Source organism: Mobula hypostoma, chromosome 18, assembly GCF_963921235.1.
Source record: "Mobula hypostoma chromosome 18, sMobHyp1.1, whole genome shotgun sequence".
Taxonomy (NCBI): Eukaryota; Metazoa; Chordata; class Chondrichthyes; order Myliobatiformes; family Myliobatidae; genus Mobula; species Mobula hypostoma.
The window spans coordinates 62,946,810-62,972,001 of NC_086114.1; the positions used below are offsets into that span (position 1 = coordinate 62,946,810).

At 45.6% G+C, this 25,192-nt stretch overlaps 1 protein-coding gene and 1 long non-coding RNA gene across 3 annotated transcripts in view; one reads left to right on the forward strand and one right to left on the reverse strand.

The window, feature by feature from the left end:
• Nucleotides 1-13,619, reverse strand: part of LOC134358594 (uncharacterized) — an 86,541-nt gene extending 72,922 nt beyond the window's left edge. Inside the window, exon 1 of the long non-coding RNA XR_010020904.1 lies at nucleotides 13,371-13,619. This is a non-coding gene — a long non-coding RNA (uncharacterized LOC134358594). The remainder of the gene's footprint in view (nucleotides 1-13,370) is intronic.
• The window catches only part of LOC134358588 (microtubule-associated protein 1A-like), a 181,281-nt gene that overhangs the window by 70,038 nt on the left and 86,051 nt on the right, over nucleotides 1-25,192 (forward strand). The gene's annotated exons all lie outside the window — the stretch shown is intronic.

Below are 25,192 nucleotides of genomic sequence, written 5' to 3' on the forward strand. Positions count from 1 at the left end.
AAGTTGCTGTAAACATCCAAGTTTTTCTTTTTACTTTGCTAATAATAAAATGTTGGAAGTAGCGGTGGGGTCAGAATATTGATGGGAGAAGGAGCCGTCTCTTGGGAAGGTTGACCTATCATGGCATCTCTTCTGGGATGGCACATGACCTGGTGACCCTGGCAACCAGGAAGATTGACCAGGTCAGCCATTTTGGAAGCAGCAAGCACAAAATGGATGCTCAGCCAACACCTTGATGCTAGACTGTTGACACACCTCATGCATTGGTAGATGAGGAATAAACCATTGACTTTTTAAAATCCATTTTTCTCCCTCAATCTTCAAATAACCAAACTGTTCTGACAGTCTCCACAGGCCTGAGTTTTTGCTCAGTGACTCATCAGTTTGCAATCAGATTCAAGGGAAACTCACATCACTTATCAACAGGAGGAACTGAAGCTCTATTTATTTGCAGTCTCCAAGAATATGTTCACTTAGTAGCCAAAACAGGTGTAATTGCTGCTGACAATTAAACACAATTCACGCCCTCCCCCTCCTCCGCCTCCTCATCCTTTCACACTCCAAACTCCTGTGACAAGAAAACCTGGAGGGTGTAAAGGATTCAATCAGCGATCTCCTCTAAGGTCCACGAAGTCAGTGAGAGTAAAAATAATGTTCCCAGGGGGATCCTGTTGCAGAATTTTGCTGTGTGCAAGTTGGCTGCTGGATTTTAGCAAGGAATGGACACAAGTAAAGCTCCCTCTGAAATAAAAAAAGATCTGGGATTGATGTAGGATTGGTGTAAATGGTTGATGGTCAGCATAGACTTGTTGGGCTGAAACGTCTTTGTCCATACCGTATCTCTCTCTCACTATGACCCTACACTGTCGCACCAACACACTTTCAGAACTGGGTTAGATACAGAACTAAGACGTCTCTACACATCCTGTTACATCAGAGACCAGAGGTGAACCTGGGTCACTGAAGAGAGAAGGCAGTAGTTCTACCTACCTGCACTAATTGAACACTTGTATTCTGTTTCCCCTTTTCAATGATCTCACTAGTTCCTCAGGCCCAATGCTCAGTCCTACTTGTATCCTATCCTTCTTTATAAACTTTTTCTGTCACACTAACACCATCCCTAACCCTTGATCAGCAGCAGATCAATCACTTCTCATAACTTATTTCAGAATCAGAGTCAGTATAAGGTTTAATATCACTGACATATGTTGTGAAATTTGTTGTGTTGCAGATGCACTACAGAGCAATACATATTCTACTATAAAGTACAAAGATAAATATACCCTCAGAGGCCAATTTACACCTATATACCTGCTCGTTAATGCAAGTATCTAATCAGCCAATCATGTGGCAGGAACTCAATACACAAAAGCATGCAGACGTGGTCAAGAGGATCAGTTGTTGTTCAGACCAAATATCAGAATGGGGAAGAAATGTCATCTAGGTGACTTTGACCACAGAATGAGTATTGGTGCCAGACGGGGTGGTTTGAGTATCTCAGAAACTGCTGATCTCCTGGGATTTTCACGTATAACAGTCTCTACAGTGAATGGTGCAAAAAGCAAAAAAAAAGACATCCAGTTGCAGCAGTTCTGTGGGCGAAATTGCCTTGTAGATGAGAGAGTTCAGAGGAGAATGGCCAGACTGGTTCAAGCTGACAGGAAAGTGAGAGTAACACAAATAATGATGCATTACAGCAGATGCAGAAGAGCATCTCTGAACGCACAGCACGTCGAACCTTGAAGTGGATGTGCTGTGCACAAAAATAAGTTGAGCAAAAAGGGAACAAAAATAGTGAGGCAGTGTTCATGGTCCACTTGGAGCAAATCTGATGGCAGAGGGGAAGAAACTGTTCCTAACACATTCAGTAAGACCATTAAACTTCCTGCCACCACCCAGCTCTCATCATGTATGAAGCACCAGTAGCATTATACTGTTTACTTTTAACTCGTTGTAAATGCACCTTATTATTTGTGGTAATATTACTTTATGTTATGTGTGTGAGTTATATGTACTGCACTGTGCACTTTGGTCTGGAGGAACATTTTTTCGTTTGGCGGTATATGATGGAATGACAACTTGAAACTGAATTTCAAATCTACTTTAGCTGACTACATTTTACCATCTGTTGGGGTTTGTTGAGGCAGAGCTCGTGGCTGTGGAACGCAGTGCTGGTCAGCAGGTCAGGCAGCAGCTATGGAGGGAATAAACAATCGGCATTTTGGCCGAGACCATCATCAGGCGCCTGAGTTGTGTATTTTGGATTGATTTCATTCCTCAGTGATGGGTTAATATAAGACAAAAGTTAGCATTATCAGTGATTTAGTGAGTGCCAAAGCCAAACGCACCTGGAGAGTCTACAAGGTCATCCCCTTAGGACAGAGATGAGGAGGAATTTCTTTAGCCAGAGGGTGGTGAATCTGTGGAATTCATCGTCACAGTGGCTGTGGAACCCATGTCATTGGGTGTATTTAAAACAGAGGTGAATAGGTTCTTGATGAGTAAAGGTGTCAAAGGTTAAGGGGTTGAGATGGATAGAAAGGTGGAACAGACCCAATGCGATGAATGGCCTAATTTTCCACCCAAGTCTTATGGTCTAAATCCAACACCTGTTTGATCTGCAGTCACTGTTGGTTAAAAATTTACACAAAGAGGATTGATGTCTCCACTCCTATATCAAGAGTTCCACCTTCCTGTAGCAGCTCCTTTTATTGATCTTAAACATAGATGTTGGTTATAGATATCCCATGTAGACAGCCTACTGACAAAAATATTCATCTGGGAAAATCGACAGAGGATTGTATATGACATACAAATGGGGAGTTAGTCACAGAAGGCGGGACTTGATAAAAAAAATACTTGGAGATTTGCTGCTTTTAAGACCCTCTAGCCCACACATCCAGGGCTTAATGATAGTCACAACATTGAACCGTCCCTCTGGGAATGTAGAGCACAGAAACAGGCCCTTTTGGCTACTATATCCATGCCAACTATCAACTCTACATCTACTGATTCCATTTTCCAGCACTTGGTCCATCACCTTCTATGTACTGGAGATCTTTGTGCTTGTCCAAATACTGCTTAAATGTTGTGAGGGTCTCTGCCTCCGGTCCCTCAGGCAGTGGGTTCAAATACCAAAGTAACACACACAAAATGCTGGAGGAACTCAGCAGGCCAGGCAGCATCTGTGGAAAGGAATCAACAGTCGAAGTTTCAGGTCAGGATTGTTCATCAGAATTTAGCCTGAAACATCAACTGTTTATTCTTCTCCATGGATGCTGCCCAGCCAGCTGAGTTCCTCCAGCATTGTGTGTGTGTTACTCTGGAGTTCCAGCATCTGCAGAATCTCTTGTGTTTGAATCTGAATTCCAGCCTCCTGAGATCTCTTCTAAAAACCTCTTGCCCTTTCCCTAAACCTAAACCCATGTGCTCTATTTTATACAGTTCCTACCACTCACCAATCAGGCTCCTGAACCAGCACGGATAACTTTACTCACAACTACTCTGAACTGATTCCACAATCCATAGGCTCTCACTTTCAAGGACTCTTTACAACTCATTTTCTCAGTATCATTTTTAATCACCTTAAAATTATGCTTCCTCGTATTGGTCATTTCCATCCTCGGAGAAAGTCTCTGACTATCCACTCGGTCTGTTTCTCTTACCATTTTCTACACTTCTGTCAAGTTACTTTTCATCTTCACTCCAAAAAGAAAAGCACTAGCCTCTCAACCTATCCTCATAAGACATGCTGTCCAATCCAGATAGCTTCCTCTGTGTCATATCTAAAGCTTTCATATCCTTCCTATAAATCAGAGATTTTTAGACCATAAGACCATAAGACATAGGAGCAGAATTAGGCCATTTGTCCCATTGAGTCTGCTCTGCCATTCAATCGTGGTTGGTCCTTTTTTCCCCTCCTCAGTCCCACTCCCCGGTCTTCCTCCCGTAACCTTTGATGTCGTGTCCAATCAAGAACCTATCAAGCTCTGCCTTAAATACACCCAATGACTTGGTCTGTGGTAATAAATTCCACAAGGTCACCACCCTCTGGCTAAAGAAAATTTTCTGTAACTCCGTTTAAAATGGACACCCCTCTATCCTGAGGCCATGCCCTCTTGTCCTAGACTCTCCCACCATGGGAAATATCCTTTCCACATCTACCCTGTCTAGACCTTTCAACATTCGAAAGGTTTCAATGAGATCTCCCCTCATCCTTCTAAATTCCAGCGAGTACAGACCCAGAGCCATCAAACGTTCCTCATATGATAACCCTTTCATTCCTGGAATCATCCTTGTGATCCTCCTCTGGACCCTCTCCAATGCCAGCACATCTTTTCTTAGATGAGGAACCCAAAACCATTCACAATATTCAAGGTGAGGCCTCACCAGTGCCTTATAAAGTCTCAGCATCACAACCCTGATCTCTGCTAACCAAAGGAATTAAAAGATGTGGGGCAGAGGAGGGTCGCAGATCAGCTCTGCTAGCAGTGAATGACAGAAGAAGCTGCAGAAGCTTGTGCTAAACTATTCAATCCCCTTGGCCCTGGTGTTTTGCTGGTTGAAGCTGCCTTCAGTTCTCAGACTCACCAGCAGGTGGAGCAGCATCTGGAGGGAGAACTAGCCAGCCTTAATTTTTATTCCTAACTACTAGCACATTTTCAGCTGTTAAAACTTCGCAACTGTTCCACCTGGTATTTTGCAGCAATTTTGAATGAGACTTTTGTCATTTGTTTTATGATAGGCCGTTCCACTTCCATTTCTTGGAGTCCCTCTTTACTTCCTCATCCCCTCATGGTAACTCACTTTGGACTGAATTATTCCGTAATATTGTGCATATGGTACACCACAACTTTGTACTTAGTGTAGGAACATGCAAACATTATTGGTCTCCTTGTTCAGGGAAGGATGTTAAAGCTTTGGAAGCAATACAGACAAGGTCTTCTCCACTAATATCTGGATGGATGGGTTGTTGTACAAGGGTTACTGATCAAATTTATTTACCATATTCATTTGCATGTATTAGGAATTCGCTGTGTTGGTGCAAATGCTATTAAATGAAGATTCAACAAGTATAAAGAATTATACTAAAATAAGTCAGAGGCTGAAGTCCAGATATGGAATAAAATGTGCATAAATACATAAATACCAGTATGTATGGCACAGGAAGAGTTTCTTCCCTGAGGCTGTGACCCCGCTGAACCTCACATCACTGCGCTAAGCAGTATGGCTCCCATATTGTACTGTCTCAGTACTTTTATATTTGTGTGCTGTAGCACTTACTTTTTATTCGCAGTTATTTTGTAAATAACACTATTCTTTGCATTTCTGGTCAGCTGCTAACTGCATTTCATTGGCTTTGTATCTGTACTCAGCACAATGACAATAGAGTTGAATCTAATCTAATCTAAAACAATGTAAACAACATTATAAAAAGCAGTTTAAAGTGTTTACAGTGTAGTGACTGAGGTAATGGGGGGGGGTGGAAGGTCTAACTAGAATGTTTGATCAGATTAACTGCCCAGGGGAAGGAATTTTTAACACAGCATGATGTTTTTGTTTGAATAGCCCTGTAGTGCACATGGATGGATGAAAAATGGAGGGCTATGTGGGAGGGAATTGATCGTGGAGTGGGAGAAAAGGTTAGCATAACATCGTACTGTGGTATGTTCAGATTTCTGGAGTGGGATGTGGGCCTCCCACCAGCCTGCAGTTAGCACAGAGGCACTGCCCAGGACATGACAACCCCTCCTACCACTGGTGGGACAATATCATTCTCCATAAGATACGTGAGTGATGGGTCCTGACAATGATCAAACCTCTGATCACTGATCGATATTGAAATGGAGAAAGGGCACGACCAGACTACCTTTCCCACAACAGCTATTCCAATGGCCATCAAAACTGCCCAGCGCATCACCAGCGCCATCCTACCTGCCATCAAGGGTGGCAAAAAGGTGCCGGGAAAGGGCCAGGAACTTCATGAAGGATCTCACTCACCCTGCTCAGGGACTGTTTACCCCACTCCCATCGGGGAGGAAGCTACTTAGCACCCACATCAAGACCACCAGACTCAAACACAGTTACTTTCCCCAAGCAGTAAGGCTGATCAACACCTCCACCACTACTTTACTATTTCCCGTCAGTACAGTTGACATACAATCAATTTACGTACATAAGCTATTTTATGTATTTGTATTTATTGTGTTTTTATTTTTATTATTGTATTTTTTTTCACTTTATCCTTTGTGGGTTTTTTGTGCTGTATCGGATCCGGAGTAATAATTATTCTACTCTCCTTTACACTTGTGTACAGGAAATGACATTATACCATCTTGAATCTTGACAATTTTGAAGACTTGTGGTGACTTTCTCGCTCATGGAATCAACAAAACAATTAGCTGGCCACAGAGAGAGCACACTGGGGTTGGCGAGTTTCTGAAAGTAGCACTGATTCAGCACGTGGAACAGCTGCTGTGTAGGAACCACACACCCTTCACACCCCGGGGGGAGTGAGGTCTCCAAACAGTGGGTGTCCTGATCTTTGGTGGCTCAGTTCCTTGGCACTCCTGGATTCAGAACAGGGAAACCCAAATGTCCTCACAAAATGGAAGGTGGCCATTTGGCCCATCGAGTCCATGCTGGCTCACTGATCAGTCCCTTTTCCCTCTAATTTATTGTTTGCACAGTTCCCAACCACTCCCCCTACCATTCACTCACCAACAAGCTCAGGGCAGTTCAAAGCATCACATAGCCTACAGTCCTGCGTGAAGGAACATTGGGATGTGGCAAAAAATCAGCGCAGCAGGGGACGCGCACCCTGGGAGAACCTGCTGGTGAGGCAGTGGCTGTACCAGCTGTGTCACTGGGTGCTGAAGCCCCCATGGGTGCCTGCTGGTTGGATTCAACAGATCTGTGTAGCAGCCAGGCTCTCTACCTTGATCTTAAAGTCATAGAGTGGTATAACATGGGAAAAGGCCCTTTGGCCCAACTCATCCATGCCGACCATGGTGTCACCTAGTCTCATTTGCCCGCATTTAGCCTGCATTCCTCTACACCCCTCCTATCCATGTTCTTATCCAAAAGTCTTTCGAATATTGTTATTGTATCTGCCTCAAACACCTCCTCTGGCAGCTCATTCCATATATGTGTCACCCTCCATGTGACCTTCAGGTCACTTCAGATTTCTTTGTTTCGATGTTCATGTGATAAACATACTGTGAGGTGTGTTTGCATTAACAACCTGTGCCAAGGGTCACCACACATTGCACCACCAACATACCATGCCCATAATGTTCAGTAGAACCACACAAGCAGCAACTCTTTCCTCCATCCCACCTACCCACCCACCCACCCACCCACTCATACACACAGATACTGAGTCCATTGGACTCACAGGCATGCAGAACTTTCCCCCATCACGGTAGTGTCATGTTTAACATGGCACTTCACAGTGCCAGCAAACCTGGTTCAGTTCCAATTACTGCCTGTACAGACCTCCCTGAGACTGCATGGGTTTCTCCTGGGCGCACCGATTTCCTCCCATGTTCGGAAGACCCTGCCGGTTAGGTTTAATAAGTTGCATGCATGCTATGTCAGTGCCAAAAGCATGGCGACACTTGCCATCTACCTCCTCGCACTGCGTTGGTCATTGACATAACACATCTCACTGTATGTTTCAATGTACATGTGTCAAATAAAGCTAATCTTAAAGCAGAGGTGGAGATTGAGCTTGACTTTGTACACAGTAAGCCACGCTCCTGCAGGGGTTACGTATTGTGCCTTTGCCCTTTGACCTGTCCACTTGTTAATGAGACTTTTATCTTGCGCCATCAGTCATTCGGTCACGCTGCACATAGCTAACCTCTGACCCCCCCCAAAAAAAAACAAATTAAAGAGCCTTTTGGATGCAGATTTTCCTCAAGGGTCAGCTGAAGAAATCTCCAGAGGGTCTTTGGTCCACCGTGAAATGTGGTCTGAGATAATGGAGCAGTTTCAGAGAACATCTGTCACTCAGTGCTCGCAGGATATGCTACAGACAAAATTGTGGGAGACGTAATTTTTATTTCTTTTTAGTGACATTAACGGTCAGAGTGTACAATATGCATGTATGTGTGAAAACCAGGTTCAACTACAGATACTTCTTGCCCATTGAAACTTCTCACTGGAAGTTAGGGAATGACCTTAAAGAGGTGTATAAAATCATGAGAGCAGAGATCGGATGAATGAGCACCCTCTTTTTTTTCCAGGGGTAGGGAATCATGAAGGAGAGGGGACAGGGTTAAGAGGGAAGATATTTAACAGGAATCTTTTTCACCAGAGGGATATCAGTATATGGAATGAGCTGCGGAAGAAGTGGCTGATTAACATTTAAAATATATTTGTATTTAGCCATGTATATGGACAGGAAAGGTTCAGACGGATATGGGTGAAGATAGTTGTCATATTCACTTCAAATTCAATTCGAATTCAAAAAACTTCATTGTCATTCTAACCGTACATCAGCTCTGCAGGGCAGAATGAGACAGCGTTTCCCAGGAGCAGTGCAATCATAACATAACAAACGCACCACTAAATAATCAACATAACATATGCACTGTACATCAAAATATACAGTGAAATGTGCCATTTTCATCAATGGCCAACACAGTCCAGGGATGTGATGGGGGCAGCCCACAAGCCCACACTTCCAACACCAACACAGCACGCCCACAACTAACCCTAACCCATACATCTCTGGAGTGTGGGAGGAAACTGGAGCACCCAGAGGAAGGCCATGGGGAGAACGTGCAGACTCCTTACAGACAGCGGTGGGAATTGAACCCAGATCACTGGTGCTAAAAAGCATTGTGCTAACTGCTCCACTACCGTGCCAAGCTTTGATGGGTTAGCATGGACTGATGGGGCCAAAGGGCCTGTTTCCATGCTATATGGCTCTATGACACAATTTCAATTGCCCTTTGGGCTGGGTATGGGGGGTTTTACCTCAGATCCAGCAATATGAGTAGGTCACAAGGTCTGTGAGACTGAAATTTGGGATTGGGGTGGGGGCAGGTGCCAACCCCCAGGAAAAACCAGCACTGAGAGACAGCAGCCTCTGGAAGAGAGGCCAGAGTGCCGGGAGTGGATGAGAAGGAGCCAGAGATCCTAGAAACAGCCATGAGATCAGCCGGTGGCCTCGGGTAGGGTAGATGTCGATGTTTTTAGTCAAGACCCTGAATTGGGACTGAGTGTGGAGAGCGAAGGAAGTCAGTCCAAAGAGTGGAAGGGGTGAGACAGGAGCCTGTTGGTGATAGGTGGACTGAGGGTCCTGTCAGAACAGAGAAGAGGAGGTATTATTTTAACAAGAGGGTAGTGAATCAGTGAAATTCATAAACAATAGCTGTGGAAATCAAGCGATTGGGTATATTTAAAGCGAAGGCTGATATTTACTTAATTAGTCAAGGTGTCAAAGTTTATGGAGACAGGGTATTGAACAGGTTAACTAATATATGAGGAGTGCTTGATAGCTCTGGACCTGTACTCACTGGAGTTTAGAATAATGAAGGGCCGGATCTCACTGAAACCCATCGAATGTTGAAAGACCTGGACTGCATGGATTATGGAGAGGATATTTCCTACAGCGGGGGAGCCTAGGACCAGAGGGCACAGCCTCAGAATACAAGGATGTCCCGTTAGAACAGAGCTAAGGAGGAATTTCTTTAGCCGGGGGAGGTGTATCTCTGGAATTCATTGCCACAGACAACTGTGGATGTTAAGTCATTGGGTATATTTAACGCAGAGGTTGACAGGTTCTTGAATGGTTCTTGATTAGTCAGGGCATCAAAGGTTACAGGGAGAAGGCAGGAGAATGGGGTTGAGAGGGAAAGAAAATTAGCTATGATGGAATGGCAGGCTGAAAGTCCTAATTCTGTTCCTATATTGTGTGGTTTTATGGATGATCATGACTGGTGTAGTCAGGGCTCCCTCACTTCCTTCAACATCATGATCCATGAAGGGACTGAATCTTCTGACTTCAGGATCCGTGATTATCTCCTGTTGGGCAATAACAGGCCACTGAAATGGACATCTCCTATGGGATTCCGGACCAGGCACAGAGTATCAGCAGCTGTCAGTAGCACAACCACTGTGAAAGAGTGATAACAGTGGGGGCTGTTGGAATATATCCTATGGCAATACCTGCTGTATGTCACACACTCCCAGAGCAGGGGCTGCATGGGTTAGACACTGAGCCAAGCCCCCTCCACACTATCCTGTTTCCCACTCCCAGGTCAGATAATACATGGCCAAGATGCAGAGCAAAGTTCAATGTAGATTTATTATCGAAGTACGTATATGTCACCATATACAATCGGAGATTAGTGTAGGCACGTGGCCAAATGGTTAAGGCATTGGACTAGCAACCTGAAGGTCGTGAGTTCAAGCCCCAGCCGAGGCAACGTGTTGTGTCCTTGAGCGAGACACTTAATCAAACATTGCTCTGCGACGACACTGGTGCCAAGCTGTATGAGTCCTAATGCCCTTCCCTTGGACAACATCGGTGTCATGGAGAGGGGAGACTTGCAGCATGGGCAACTGCTGGTCTTCCATACAACCTTGCCCAGGCCTGCACTCCGGAGAGTGAAGACTTTCCAACACAGATCCATGGTCTCGCAAGACTAACGGATGCCTTTACTTTACTTTACAACAGGAGATTCATTTTCTTGTCAGCATTCATGGTAGAGCAAAGAAATACAATAAAATCACTGAAAAGCCACACAGAAATGAGCACTGACAAAAATAATGTTGTACAGAAGACAAACTGTGCAAATAATAATAACTAAATAGATTGATAGAAAGATAAAGAAATACTGAGAACATGCGTTGTAGAGCCTTTGAAATTATCTGTAGGTTGTAGAATCAGTTCAACGTTTTCGTGAGTGAAGTTATCCACGGTAGTTCAGGGCCTGATGACTGAGCAGTGTGGATAACTTCACTCACTTCAACTTTGAAATCTCTCTCCACACTGTCTCCGTCACACACTCCCAGATCAGACCCTATATGGGTTAGATACAGAGCAAAGCTCCCTGCAAAGCTTTCAAAGGTACAGATAATGACAGAGAAATATATACAATATACATCCTGAAATTCTTTTCTTCGCGAACATCCATGAAAACAGAGGAGTGCCCCAAAGAAATGAATGACAGTAAAATGTTTGAACCCTAAAGCCCCCCCCCCAGCTTCCCCCTCCCAATGGTAAGCAGCAGCAAAACAACGACTCTCCCTCCCCTACCAGCAAAAAAAAGCATTGGCACTCTCCACACTGTCCCGCCACATAGTCCCAAGGCAGAGATTGCGTTCGTTTGATACATAGACCCAAAGTAGTTCTCCTGTCCAGTGCCCTGATGAGATGTTTTCCAACTCCCTCACCAGCTGGCTGCCTGAGTGAAGTTGGTAGTGGAGGTCAGCTAATCAGAGGGCAGCTCTCTCACCTTTGAGTCAATGAGCACAAGGAACAAACCAGAGAAGTGGGTTGAAAAAGTTCTGGTGCGGTACCAACAAAGTGCTGCATTACCTGAGGCGCTGATTTTTTGGACGAGTTATAAAGAAAGGCCAATCTGCTCGCTTGAGTGAGTATACAAAATGTAATGCCCAGCCAAGTCTATCACCCGTTTTTCCAGCAGCACTTATTCCTTAACCATCTATCGGGTCGTGATCAATTTGGTGTGCTGGGATCCTGCTGTCTCAAAACCTACATTACTCCACACTCAAAGGAGCATTCATTGGTGTAAAATTCATTGGACTGTTCTAGAAACACCAAGCAGCACTGGGTAAATGAGAATATTCCTTAGTATATAGGAGCAGGCTCAATGGACTGAATGGCCTAATTCTTCTCCTGTGTGTAATGGTCTTATGTGGTTTGTAACATCAATTAATTATTTGTATTGGACTTGCTTTAGTATTGTCACATGTACTGAGATACAGTGAAAAGCTTGTCTTGCATACTGTTTATACAGATCGGATCATTACACAGTGTATTGAGGTAGAACAAGGTAAAATAATAGCAGAATGCGGAACAAAGTGTAAAAAACTGCAGAAAGAGTACATTTCAAATAAATGATAAGGTGCAAGATCATAACAAGGTAGATTGCGAGGTCAAGTGCCCATCTTACTGCTTGAGAGGTCTGTTCAAGAGTTTTATAACAACAGGATAGAAGCTGCCCTTGAACCTGGGGTACGTGCTTTCAAGTCTTGTACCTCCTGCCCGATGGGAGGGGGAGAAGGGAGAATGTCTAGGGTTGGTGGGGTCTTTGATTATGCTGGCTGCTTTACTGAGGCAGTGAGAAGTCTTGACAGAGTCCACGGAAGGGAAGTCGGTTCCCGTGACGTGCTGAGCTGTGTCCACAACTCAACATTAGTTGTGATCAAGTGCAGGGCTATTACCAAAGGAAGCCTTATGCATCCAGACGGAGAGATTTCTATAGAGTAGCAACTAAAGTTAGTAAGGGTTGACGGGAACATCTCGTTTCGTAACCCAACAGGAAGGGTGGTTGGAGGGTATGAAGTATAAAAAGAACATGAGAAGGGACTTTGATAAGTGGTTTGTATGGAAACAACAAGAGGTGGAGGACATACTGCAGGAGATGAATGGATCAGAACAGTCAAGACATACGTTCAGTTCTCCAGCAGCATTAACAAAACCATAAGATATAGGAGCAGAATTAGGATTTTAGCCCCTTGAGTCTATTCTGCCATTTGATCATGGCTGGTTAATTTTCCCTCTCAGCACCAGACTCCAGCCTTATCCTGTAAACTTTGGCGCACTTACTAATCAAGAACCTATCAGCCAATGACTTGGCCTCCGTAGCCGCTGGTGACAATGGGTTCCACAGATTCACCTACCTCTGGCTAAAGAAATTCCTCCTCTCTCTGTTCTCAATGGACACCCCTTTATAGTGGGATAGTCCAGGACTCTGCCCTCTGCCCCAGGCTATCCCACTGTCGGGAACATCCTCTCCACGTCCTCTCTAACTAGGCCTTTCAATATTTGGAAGGTTTCAATTAATTCCCCTCCCCCGCCCCCCTCCCTTATTCTTCGAACTCCAGTAAGTACAGGCCCAGAGCCATTAAATGCTTCTCATGCATTAACCCTTTCACTCCTGGGATAATTTTTGTGAACCTCCTCTGGACCGTCTCCAATTCCAACACATCCTGTTATAAATACGGGGTACATAACTGCTCACAATACTCCAATGCAGTCTGAGCAACGTCTTCTAAAGCCTCAGCATTATATCCTTGCTTTTAAGTTCGAGTCCTCTCGAAATGAAAGCCAGCTGGGTTGAATGCACAGCCGAGTGTGGGAGATTTAAGTTCCAAGGAGAATCACTTACTGAGAGAGGCGAAGATAAGGCTGTGAGTTCGTATCAGAGCAACGGGCAGCGTTCCAGCTGCAGAACATGGAGGGAGGTTGGTCTCAGCTGAGTCATGCTGGAAGGCTATGAATAGACGTGATGCTAACTGTCTCTCGTTGCTGCAAAGCCAATAGGTAAAAGAAAACCCTTTGGATGGTCGCACTGATGGTAGTCTCAATATTTATTCCCATCCCACATGGTTTATAACATTTCATAGGATATCCACTCTGTCTGGCCTTTCAATATTCAAAAGGTTTCAATGAGATCCCCCTTCATTCTTGTAAATTCCAGCGAGTACAGGCCCAGAGCCATCAAACGCTCCTCATATGATAACCCATTCATGCCTGGAATCATTTTTGTGAACCTCATTTGAACCAATTACTGGTTTGGAATTGGGTTATTACCTTTACTTGAAAAGCTTGTCTTGCAGACTATTCATTAGACAGTGCATTTAAACTAGAGTAAGGTAAAACAATTAGCAATGCGGAATGTCTTTATTAAGCGTAAAAGCTAATGTAAAAGTGCAACGCAGGAAAGATAAAATGCAAGATCATGACGAAGTGTTGTTAATTGTGAGGACAGGAGTCCATCTTATTGTACAAGAGATCTGTTCAAGAGTCTGATCACGGGAGATAGAAGCTGCCCTTGTGCCTGGTGGGATGTGCTTTCAGGATTATGTGTCCTCTGCCCGATGGCAGATGGGAGAAGTGAGAATTTCCAGAGTGGTGGGGTCTTAGATTATGCTGTCTGCGTTGGAGTCCATAGAGGGGAGACTGGTTTCCCGATTTGCTGAGCAGTGCGCACAGCCCGTGTCAGTCGCAGGCACAGCAGTTCTCGTATCCAAAACCCTTCCCAAAGCGTCGACTGTTCTCTTTTCCCAGATGCTGCCTGGCCTGCTGAGTTCCTTCAGCATTTTGTGTGTCCTCTGACGTCCCGCACCCCCTCATTCTGTCCTCCGACATTCCCCACCCCCCCATACTGTCCTCTGACATCCCCCACCCCCTCATACTGTCCTCTGACATTCCCCACCCCCCCATACTGTCCTCTGACATTCCCCACCCCCTCATACTGTCCTCTGACGTTCACCAACCCTCCCATCCCTCATACTGTCCTTTGACGTCCCCCACCCCCCATACTGTCCTCCGACATTCACCACCCCCCCACCCCTCATATTGTCCTCTGACATTCCCCACCCCCTCATACTGTCCTGTGACGTCCCCCACCCCCCATACTGTCCTCCGACATTCCCCACCCCCCCATACTGTCCACTGACATTCACCATCCCCCATACTGTCCTCTGACGTCCCCCACCCCTCATACTGTCCTCTGATGTCCCCCACCCCCTCATACTGTCCTCTGACGTTCACCACCCCTCCCACCCCTCATACTGTCCTGACATTCCCCACCCCCTCATACTGTCCTCTGACGTCCCCCACCCCCCATACTGTCCTCCGACATTCCCCACCCCCCCATACTGTCCACTGACATTCACCATCCCCCATACTGTCCTCTGACGTCCCCCACCCCTCATACTGTCCTCTGATGTCCCCCACCCCCTCATACTGTCCTCTGACGTTCACCACCCCTCCCACCCCTCATACTGTCCTGACATTCCCCACCCCCTCATACTGTCCTCTGACGTCCCCCACCCCCCATACTGTCCTCCGACATTCCCCACCCCCCCATACTGTCCACTGACATTCACCACCCCTCATACTGTCCTCCGACATTCCCCACCCCCCCATACTGTCCACTGACATTCACCACCCCTCATACTGTCCTCTGACATTCCCCACCCCCCCATACTGTCCTCTGACATTCACCACCCCTCCCACCCCTCATACTGTCCTCTGACGTCCCCCACCCCCTCATACTGTCCTCTGACGTCCCCCACCCCCCATACTGTCCTCCGACATTCCCCACCCCCCCATACTGTCCACTGACATTCACCACCCCTCATACTGTCCTCTGACATTCCCCACCCCCTCATACTGTCCTCTGACATCCCCCACCCCTCACACTGTCCTCTGACATGCCCCACCCCTCACACTGTCCTCTGACATTCCCCACCCCCATACTGTCCTCTGACATCCCCCACCCCCAACCTGTCCTCTGCCACCCCTGCCTCCCCCCATACTGTCCTCTGGTCACTCTAATTTTATTCCCTGCATATTAGCCATCTCACCCTTTGGCTGTCCACTCTATCTGTGCCCCATCCTCTCTCAAGTCATCTCTCATCCACCTTCACTCCAAAGAGAAGACCCTAACTCGTTCGGCCTATCCGCTCTAATCCAGTCAGCATTCTAGTAATTCTCTGCACCCAGGGATTGGTATTGACCCAAAAAGTCATTGGACTTTTGATCCTCGGGGGTGTTTGCCTGCTTTAGTGCTGCTGACTGTCTCTCCTGTCTGGTCTGCCAAAGCAGCTGATTTTTTTTTTAATCTTCTAAATTATTTGTGCTGTATCCAAAAATAGCAGCAGCCCTGAATCTGATAGATTGATTGGGGTTAGGTTAACCATTCAGTGCACAGTCTCGGTTATGGTTACTGTGGAACAGTGGTGGGAGAAGCAGAAGGTGGTTGTATTTAGTGGTATGAGGCTGACAGTCAGTCTGGCTGGTCCTGACAGTGTCAGGGTTTGTGACACATGGGGGGGGGGGGAGAGAGAGAGAGAGAGAGAAAGAGGAACAACAGACCAGAGGCTCCCTGGTGAAACATAGATTGTCTACGTGACTCATTCTCGTTGTCCTCTGATCATGCCTGCCTCTGCTTAACCTTGTGTGAGTGTGTGTATATGCACGCGCCTGTATGCGTGTGCACACGTGTGTCTGTACATGGTTAATGCATGTTTGCATCTGTGTGTCTGTGTGTGTAATTCAAAGTCAGGTGGATTGTGGAAGCACTAGTATACGTATGTGTTCATGGGTGCAATGAAGCTCTTCCTGCCTGTAGTCCTACATCACCTTCAATGTGTCTAAATTGTGAGGTGAAGTCCCACGCTGGACTTAAACACACACTGCGGTCTGGTATGAGTGACTGAGGTCCTGCCTCACTCTTAAGTGGACATAAAAGATCTGCTGCCACCAGAAGACACGGCAGCAGTATTAGGCCACAAGTTTAAATGCCTGCAAGAAAATGAATCTCAAGGCAGTATATGGTGACTATAAATCTCTGGTTAGGCCACATCTGGAGTACTGCATACAGTTCTGGTCACCCCACTACAGGAAGGATGTTGAGGCTTTGGAGAGGGTGCAGGAGAAGTTTACCAGGACGCTGCCTGGTTTAGAGGGCATGTGCTATCAGGAGAGGCTGCATAAACTTGGGTTGTTTTATCTGGAGTGTCAGAGGCTGAGGGGAGATCTGATAGAGGTTTATAAGATTATAAGAGGCACAGATAGAGTAGACAGGGAATATCTGTTTCCCAGTGTTAACATGTCTAATACCATTGAATGTGAGAGGAGGGAGATTCAAAGGGGGTGAGAGGGGTAAGTGGTGGATGCCTGGTATGGTGGTGGAGGCAAATACATTAGAGGCTTTTAAGAGACGTTTGGATGGGGACATGGATGTGAGGAAGATGGAGGGATGTGGAAGGTGTAGGTAGGAGGGGTTAAGCTTGGGTGTTTTTGATTTGCTTTTTAGCTGGTTTGGCACAGCATTGTGGGCTGAATGGCCTGTTTCTGTGCTGTACTGTTCTGTGTTCTATGTTATATACATATGTACTTTGATAATAAATTTATTTTGAACTTGGAACTTCGGCATATACTGTATATTATCCCTCTCAAAACCATTCTCCTGTCTTCTCTTTGTAACCTTTGATGCCCTTTGCTTCAAATATACCCAATGACTTGGCCTCCACAGCCGCCTGTAGCAATGAATTCCATGGGTTCACTACCCTCTGGCTAAAGAAATTCATTGCCATCTCTGTTCTAAGGCCATGCCCATGAACATGGACTCTCCCACTATTGGAAACATCCTCTCGATTTCTACTATACCATTCGATCATGGCTGACTTATTTTCCCTCTCCACCCCATTCTTCTCTCTTCTCACCGTAACCTTTGACACAATTGCTGATCAGGAACCTATAAACCCAGTTTATGATCTGTTCAAATAAATGAGAAAAAAATACCTCTATACCTAAAAAAAAAAGACTGGCTACCGAATGTATGTTCATGGTAGGCCATTCACTTCAATAGTCAATTTATTGTGTGTTCCAAGATGTTCCGCACAGCACTGTTGTAATGTGTGGTTATTTGAATTATTGTTGCTTTCCTGTCAACCTGAACCGGTTTGGCCATTCTCCTCCTACCTTTCTCTTTAAGAAGGCCTTTTCATCCACAGAAATGCCACTTTTGTTTTCGTACCATTCTCTATAAACTCTAGAGACGGTTTGTGAAAATCTCAGATCAGCAGTTTCTAAGGTACTCAAACCACCCCATCTGGCACCAAAAATCACAGTCAAAGTCACTTAGATCATTCCCCCCCCCCATTCTGGTGTTTGGTCTGAAGCTCTTGACCATGTCTGCATGCTTTTTATGCATTGAGTTACTGCCAGATGATTGGTTGATTAGATATTTGCATCAACGTATAGGTGTACCTAATAAAGTGGCCATTGAGTGTATACTTGTACCTTGATTTCAACATCAAGTCAACAGGTAGCACAGAAAATGAAATACTGTTTTAACCAGAATGTTGCCTGAATTTGGGGTCTGAGTTGCAAAGGGAGGTTGGAGAGAGTAAAACTTTATCCCCTGGAACGTAGGCAATTGAAGGTTGAGCTGGTAGGTATATACAAGATCTTGGGGGCCGTAGACAGGGTGAAGGTACATGGTCTTCTCCCAAGAAAAGGGATGCTGAAAACAAGATTGTTTAGATTTAATACCAGAGGAGAGAGATTTAAAAGGAGCATCAGGTCTTAGTGTCTCTTTTAAACCTCTCATAAATAAAAGTCAATTAGAGCTTCTTCACAGGAAGGGAGATGTGTATTTGGACCAGAATGGTGACATCAACAATTTTGTTTAAAAAGGCAATCTTTGAATTTCTCAGTAAATTAGCACTGAAAGTATTGCCCGTGGAAAAGCATGACCAACCAGAAATCAAGCTCTGAGGAGTGTAAGGTCTGTTGATTGGACATGGGAAGAAAACAGACTAATGGTGGGTGTCTGAGCAAGCTGGGGCTTCTTTTCAATGGGGTGTAGAAGAATGAACTCCACCATGGATGGTCCCATGCCGGGCTGCAAAAGGAGGAGGGTTGGGCGTGGTGCTAGCAACCCCATCCCGTAAAAACCCAGCGCTACATAAACACCAACAGAAGCTCCTAGGGCCTCGTCCCTGGGAGAGGAAGGAACACCAAGAAGATGGGCTACACCTGGAGACAACGTGAAAAACTGCCCCAGGATAGAGGGCGCTGTCAGCAACCTATGCCCCAGTAGGAGTGATGGGGCTTAAGTGTGTAAGTAAGTGGGATTACGAGCGGTGATCCTGTAGAGGTGTATAAAATCATGAGGATCAATGTGCAGCCTTTTTCCAAAGGTTGGAAACCCAAGAGCCAGAGGACACAGATTTAAGGTGAGAGGGAAGAGATATAATAGGAATGTGTGGGGCACCTTTTTCATCAGAGAGAAGTCAGTATATTTTACGAGCTGGTAGAGGCAGTGTTGAGGTAGGTACTTTGATAATATTTAACAGGATACACGGAAAGGAAAGTTTTAGAAGGATATGGGCCAAATCCAGGCAGGTGAGACTAGATTACATAGCATTCTTGGTTGGCTTGGGCTGTTTGGGCTGAAGGGCCAGTTTCGTTGCTGAATGAGCATATGAATGGAACAGTATCGTTATGACAGGCATGTCAGTTGCCCAGTGGAAGGATAGTGGTGGTGTGGGAGGAGTAGAGTACCACAAGGACCTGGGGTTAGTGGGGGACTAATGGCGAGAGGCAGAGTGTTTGAAGATCATGAGATAAAACCACCAAGAATGGTCCCATCAGAGGTGTTGATTCCTCCAGCCCTCTCAGATACACCAGGCTCTCAAAGTCAATATCAAATTCATTATCGAGTGCATGTATGTACAGGCACGATGAATAACCTGCACCAGAGTCACAGGCACACCGCATCAGACGAACAGCATTCAGAAGAAAAACACAAATTAAACATGAATGTACAGTTTTAACAAGAAGAACACAATTAGAACAAAAAGAAGTCCATTATATGCACATGCATGTCACTATATACTGCAGTCGTTAGGGTTGTGCAAGTTGGTTCGAGAACCAAATGGTTGATGGGAAGGAGCTTTTCTTGAACCTAGAGGTGTGGCACTTCAAGACTCTGTACCTCCTACCTGATGGTACTGTGGCTGCAGAAAGATAGTGTGGCCTGAATGGTGAGCATCTTTGATAGATGTTGCCTTCCTGAGGCAGTGCTTTCTGTACATGCTACTGATGGTGGGGCACGACGTGCCCGGGATGTATTGGGATAGGTCCATTACTCTCTTCAGCCTGCCTAGTTCACGCACGTATGAATTGCTGTACCAGACCAGACCGTGATGCTGTGTTGCTCAGGATCACGAACCTGTGAAAGTGATGGAAGTGTGCAGGCCTCGCGTTTGTCTCCCGCCACTTGAACAGCCGGAGTTGCTGCCTTGGGCACGGGATGGCTGGTTCAGTCAAAACTGTGATTAGACTGGAGTCCTCAGCTCCAGGCAACATCCCAATCAGGTTTAATATCACTGATATATGCTGCGAAATCTGTTGTTTTGCAGTGCAATACATGAAAAATACTATAATTTACTATAAGAAATATATATATATATAAATAATAGTGCAAAAAGAAGAGAAGTAGTAAGGTCGTGTTCATGGGTTGGGTTCATTGTCCATTCAGAACTCTGATGACGAAGGGAAAAGCTGTTCCTGAAACGATGGGTGCGTGCCTCCTGTACCCCCTCCCTGATGGCAGCAATGAGAAGAAGGCATGTCCTGGATGCTGGGGGTCCCCAATGAAGGCTGCTGCCATCTTGAGGCATCGCCTTTCGTAGGTGTTGTTGATGCTGGGGTGGGTCGTGCGGCTGGTGCCCATGATGGGGCTGGCTGAGCGTGCCACGCCCTGCAGCCTTTTCCAGTCCGTCGCAGTGGCTCCACACCAGAGAGTGGTGCAATACGAACACCGCCAGCTACGGGGGACCGCTGCCCTGTACCTGGCAGAAACCAGACAATGACTAGCAAATTACAGACTCTGACCAGGGACAATTTGCATCCATTACTTGAACTACAACTGCAGTTTGTAAATTCATGGAGCTTTCATCCTTTAACCTCTATGTTATACAGACTTATTTCCCTACGCTCCAGCTATTTTGTTTTATATTAAACATAAAACAAAAATTATATAGGTGATTATTTTTCAGACTCCAGAAGAATCCAGTTAGTTTGGCAACCTTACATTAAGTACATGCTACAACACAATGAAGTGCTGCATTAATCTTGCTGAGTCACACAGTGAGTCAGCCCTCAGTGAGGGGGGAGCATTGATTAAGTGATGGCATGCTAACTTCAGTCTAATTGTGCAGGGCTGACAAAGCCAAGTTTGCCGAGCTCTCGCTGAATGCAGTATTTTGTTCTACTGGCACTTGCTCCTCGTGCATCAGTGTGAATTTTTCACCTTGCAGTTCGCTTCATTTCCCTCCTAAAGGTCTTGACTCTTGCCAAGCTTCTGAAAGAAAATCAGGGCTGAATCCCACTGCACACACACTTCAGGACACCACAAAGCACTTCCCACCCCGTGAATTCCTTCCGTTGTGTGGTCAAAAGTCAAAAAGTATGTCAGCATATACCACCTTGAGATTCATTTTCTTGCCAGCATTTACAGGGAAATAAAGAGATATGATAGGGTTTATGAAAAGTGTACATAAACAAAGTCTGACAAACAACTAATATGCAAAAGAAGGCAAAACATGCAAGATAAATAAATAATATTGATAACATGAGTTATGGAGTTATTGAAAGTAAGTCTATCGATGTGACATCAGTTCAAAGTTGACATGAGTGAAGTAATCTTTGCTGGTTCAGAAGCTTTGTGGTTAACCATGTGAATAACTTAATTCACCTCAACTCTGAAATCATCTTCCACACTGGCTCTGATACATAACCCCAGGCCAGATACTATGTGGGTTAGATACAGAGCATGAATGAATGAATGAATGAACAAAGAAACAAATAAATAAATAAATAGATCAACCAATCAGTCAGAGAACATGAGTTGTAGCGTTCGTGAAAGTGAGTCTGTAGGTTGTGGAATCAGTTCAGTGTTGATGTGAGTGAAGTTATCCACACTGGTTCAGGAGCCTGATGGTTGTAGGGTTATAATTGTTCTTAAACCTGGTGGTGTGGGACCCAAGGCTCCTGTAACTCCTTCCCGATAGTAGTAGTGAGAAGAGAGCCCAGCCTGGAAGGTGGAGGGGCCTTGGTGATTGGGGGTGCTTTCCTGTATCTGCATTGCTTGTAAATGTGTCAGTGGCGGGGAGGGTTTTGTCCATGATGGATTCGGCTGTAGCTGCCCCCTTGGTAGGAAAAATCAATGCATGTGAATGCACAGGTGTACAGTGGGGCACTGTGGGTGTGGGTGTGGTTAGAAAGTGTGGAGTTCGCACGTTCTTCCTGTGACAGTGCGGGCTTCCTCTGAGTGCCCTGGTTTCCTCACATGCCAAAGGTGTACCGGTTGGTGGGTTAATTAACCCCTGACGTTTAAGTGAGAGGTAGAATTTGGAGGAGATTAATGAGAATGGGAGGAAATTGAAGTGGGATTAGTGCACAATGGGCAAGTTCAGGAATAGGAAAGGCTTGGAGGGATGTGGACTGAACACAGACAAATGGAAGGACCTTGATCTACAAGAAGGGTCAGAGCCGTCTCTATTTTCTGAGGAGACTGAGGTCCTTTAACATCTGCCGGACGATGCTGAGGATGTTCTACGAGTCTGTGGTGGCCAGTGCGATCATGTTTGCTGTTGTGTGCTGGGGCAGCAGGCTGAGGGTAGCAGACACCAACAGAATCAACAAACTTATTCGTAAGGCCAGTGATGTTGTGAGGATGGAACTGGACTCTCTGACGGTGGTGTCTGAAAAGAGGATGCTGTCCAAGTTGCATGCCATCTTGGACAATGTCTCCCATCCACTACATAATGTACTGGTTGGGCACAGGAGTACATTCAGCCAGAGACTCATTCCACCGAGATGCAACACAGAGCGTCATAGGAAGTCATTCCTGCCTGTGGCCATCAAACTTTACAACTCCTCCCTTGGAGGGTCAGACGCCCTGAGCCAATAGGCTGGTCCTGGACTTATCTCCTGGCATAATTTACATATTACTATTTAACTATTTATGGTTCTATTACTATTTAATTATTTATGGTGCAACTGTAATGAAAACCAATTTCCCCTGGGATCAATAAAGTATGACTATGACTATGACAGGAATGAGTTGGGGCAAAGGGTATGTGTCTGTGCTGCATTACTCAGTGATCTGTAAGATTAAAGATAAAGATCAGCTTTATTTGTTACGTGTGCATCGAAACAGTGAAATGTGGTCGTTTGTGTCAGTGACCAACAGTCCGAGGATGTGCTGGGGGCAGCCTGCAAGTGACGCCACGCTTCTGGTGCCAACATAGCATGTCCACAACTCACTAACCCCAACCTGTACATCCTTGCAATATGGGAGGAAACCAACGTGGTCAGGGGGAGAACTTCCTACAGGCAGCAGCGGGAATTGAACCCTGGTCATGATCACTGGCACTGTAAGGTCAGCATGGACCAGGAGAGTTGGAGAGCCTGTTGTTTCATGTGTGTGTGTGTATATACATGTGTGTGATTCTATATGTGTGTGTGTATATATATACATGTGTGTGTACATGAGTGTGTGTGTGGCACATGGGTGTGACGTGTACGTGTGTCTGACCTATATGTGTGAACTAATTCGTTCTCCAGTAGAAGTAGAAGCCGTGCATCCTCGGTGCTGAGGGACTGCCTGAAGAGATGAAAAGGAGCAAACACACCAGCCAATTGGCTCAGAGTCAGTTCCCAGAAGGAGAAGTTTAGCATTGATTGGTAATCCATCTTAAGCACTAATGAGGGTAGAGAGACTGAATAGAATAACACCCAGACCTTTTCTCCAAAACAACACCGTTATATCGCTTGTAATCAGCAGAGGGAGAGAGAAGTACAAGAGAGTCTAAAGATGAGACCATAAAACATAGGAGCAGAATGAGGCCAATCGGCCCATTGAGACTGCTGTCCCATTCCATCGTGGCTGATTTTTTTTTCCCTTTCAACCTATTCTCCCGACTTTTCCCTGTGAACTTTAATGCATTTATTAATCAAGACCTATCAACCTCCACTTTAAATATGCCCAATGACTTGACATCCACAGACATCTGTGGCAATGAACTCCATGGAGTTACCACCCTAATCTAAAGGGACGCCCTTCTATTCTGAGGCTGTGTGCTCTGGTCCTAGACTCACCCCCTTCCACTCTATCTAGGCCTAACAATGTTCAAAAGGTTTCAATGAGATCCCCAGCATCAAGATGCAGTACTGTAAATCTGGAGAACACACACAAAGTGCTAGAGGAACTCAGCAGGTCAGGCAGCCTCTGTGGTGGACGAGGAACAGTTTTGGCTGAGACCCTTCACCAGGGCTGCCCAGCTCTGAGACTGGCAGACTCTGACTTCATATCTCAGCCATAAGACAGCACCTCTGACTGCACAGTGACCTCTCTGCGCTTCAACTTAACCTTCGTTGCTCATTTAAATCTCTGATCTGGTACTGAAATCCACAGCCTGATTCAAGGACGAGTGCCATCCATAAACCAAAGATGGCCCAGTGTGACATCCCTCCGCCCTGGTTCTGTCAGGCCCTTCAACTGTGCAAGCACGCCACCTTGTTCCTTCGCAATGCCAGTCATGATTAAGGTTTCTCTGGGCACATTGTTGCATCTTGAGCAGGTCTGCTGCAGTACCAGGAAAGTACAAGAGCAGTGACACACTCAAGTTCACACACACAATCCTTTCAAACTCAGGACATTGATAAAGCTGCTAAAAAAAAAGCAGACGATCATGCTAAGCATTTACTAGTTATAGGTTGGCCCTCAGCTGAAGGGTTTTGGGCTCAATGCTTTTAGGAAGAACGTAGAACATAGAACAGTACAGGACTGTTCGGCCCATGATCTCCTGTAGACACTTTAACCTATCCAAGATCATTAACCCTTCCCTTCCCCATACCCCTCCATTTTCCTATCACCCATGTCCCTATCTAAGAACCTCTTAAATGTCCCAGATGTATCTGCCTCTATCACTACCCTTGCAAGTGTGTTCCACACACTCACCACTCTCTGTGTAAAAAATAAAAGAAGCTTCCTCTTACATCCACCCTGTACTTTCCCCCAGCCACCTTAAGGTTCTGCCCCCTGGTTCAGAGGGTGTGGATGAGGTCCTGGTGATGGTTAGTTACCTAGGGAATCAGAATCCTTTATTATCGCCAAGTATGTGGACACATACAGGGAATTTGATGCGGGTTTCCCTGAGCTCTGAGGCTGGTGGGTTGAGATTGTTGTCTTTATTGAAGATGGGAGACCCTCCCCCAGGCACTGAAACTGATATTTATCTGCATGGGTAAACACGGGGAATTCTGCAGATGCTGGATATTCAAGCAACACACATCAAAGTTGCTGGTGAACGCAGCAGGCCAGGCAGCATCTCTAGGAAGAGGTACAGTCGACGTTTTGGGCTGAGACCCTTCGTCAGGACATCGGCCTGAAATGTCAAC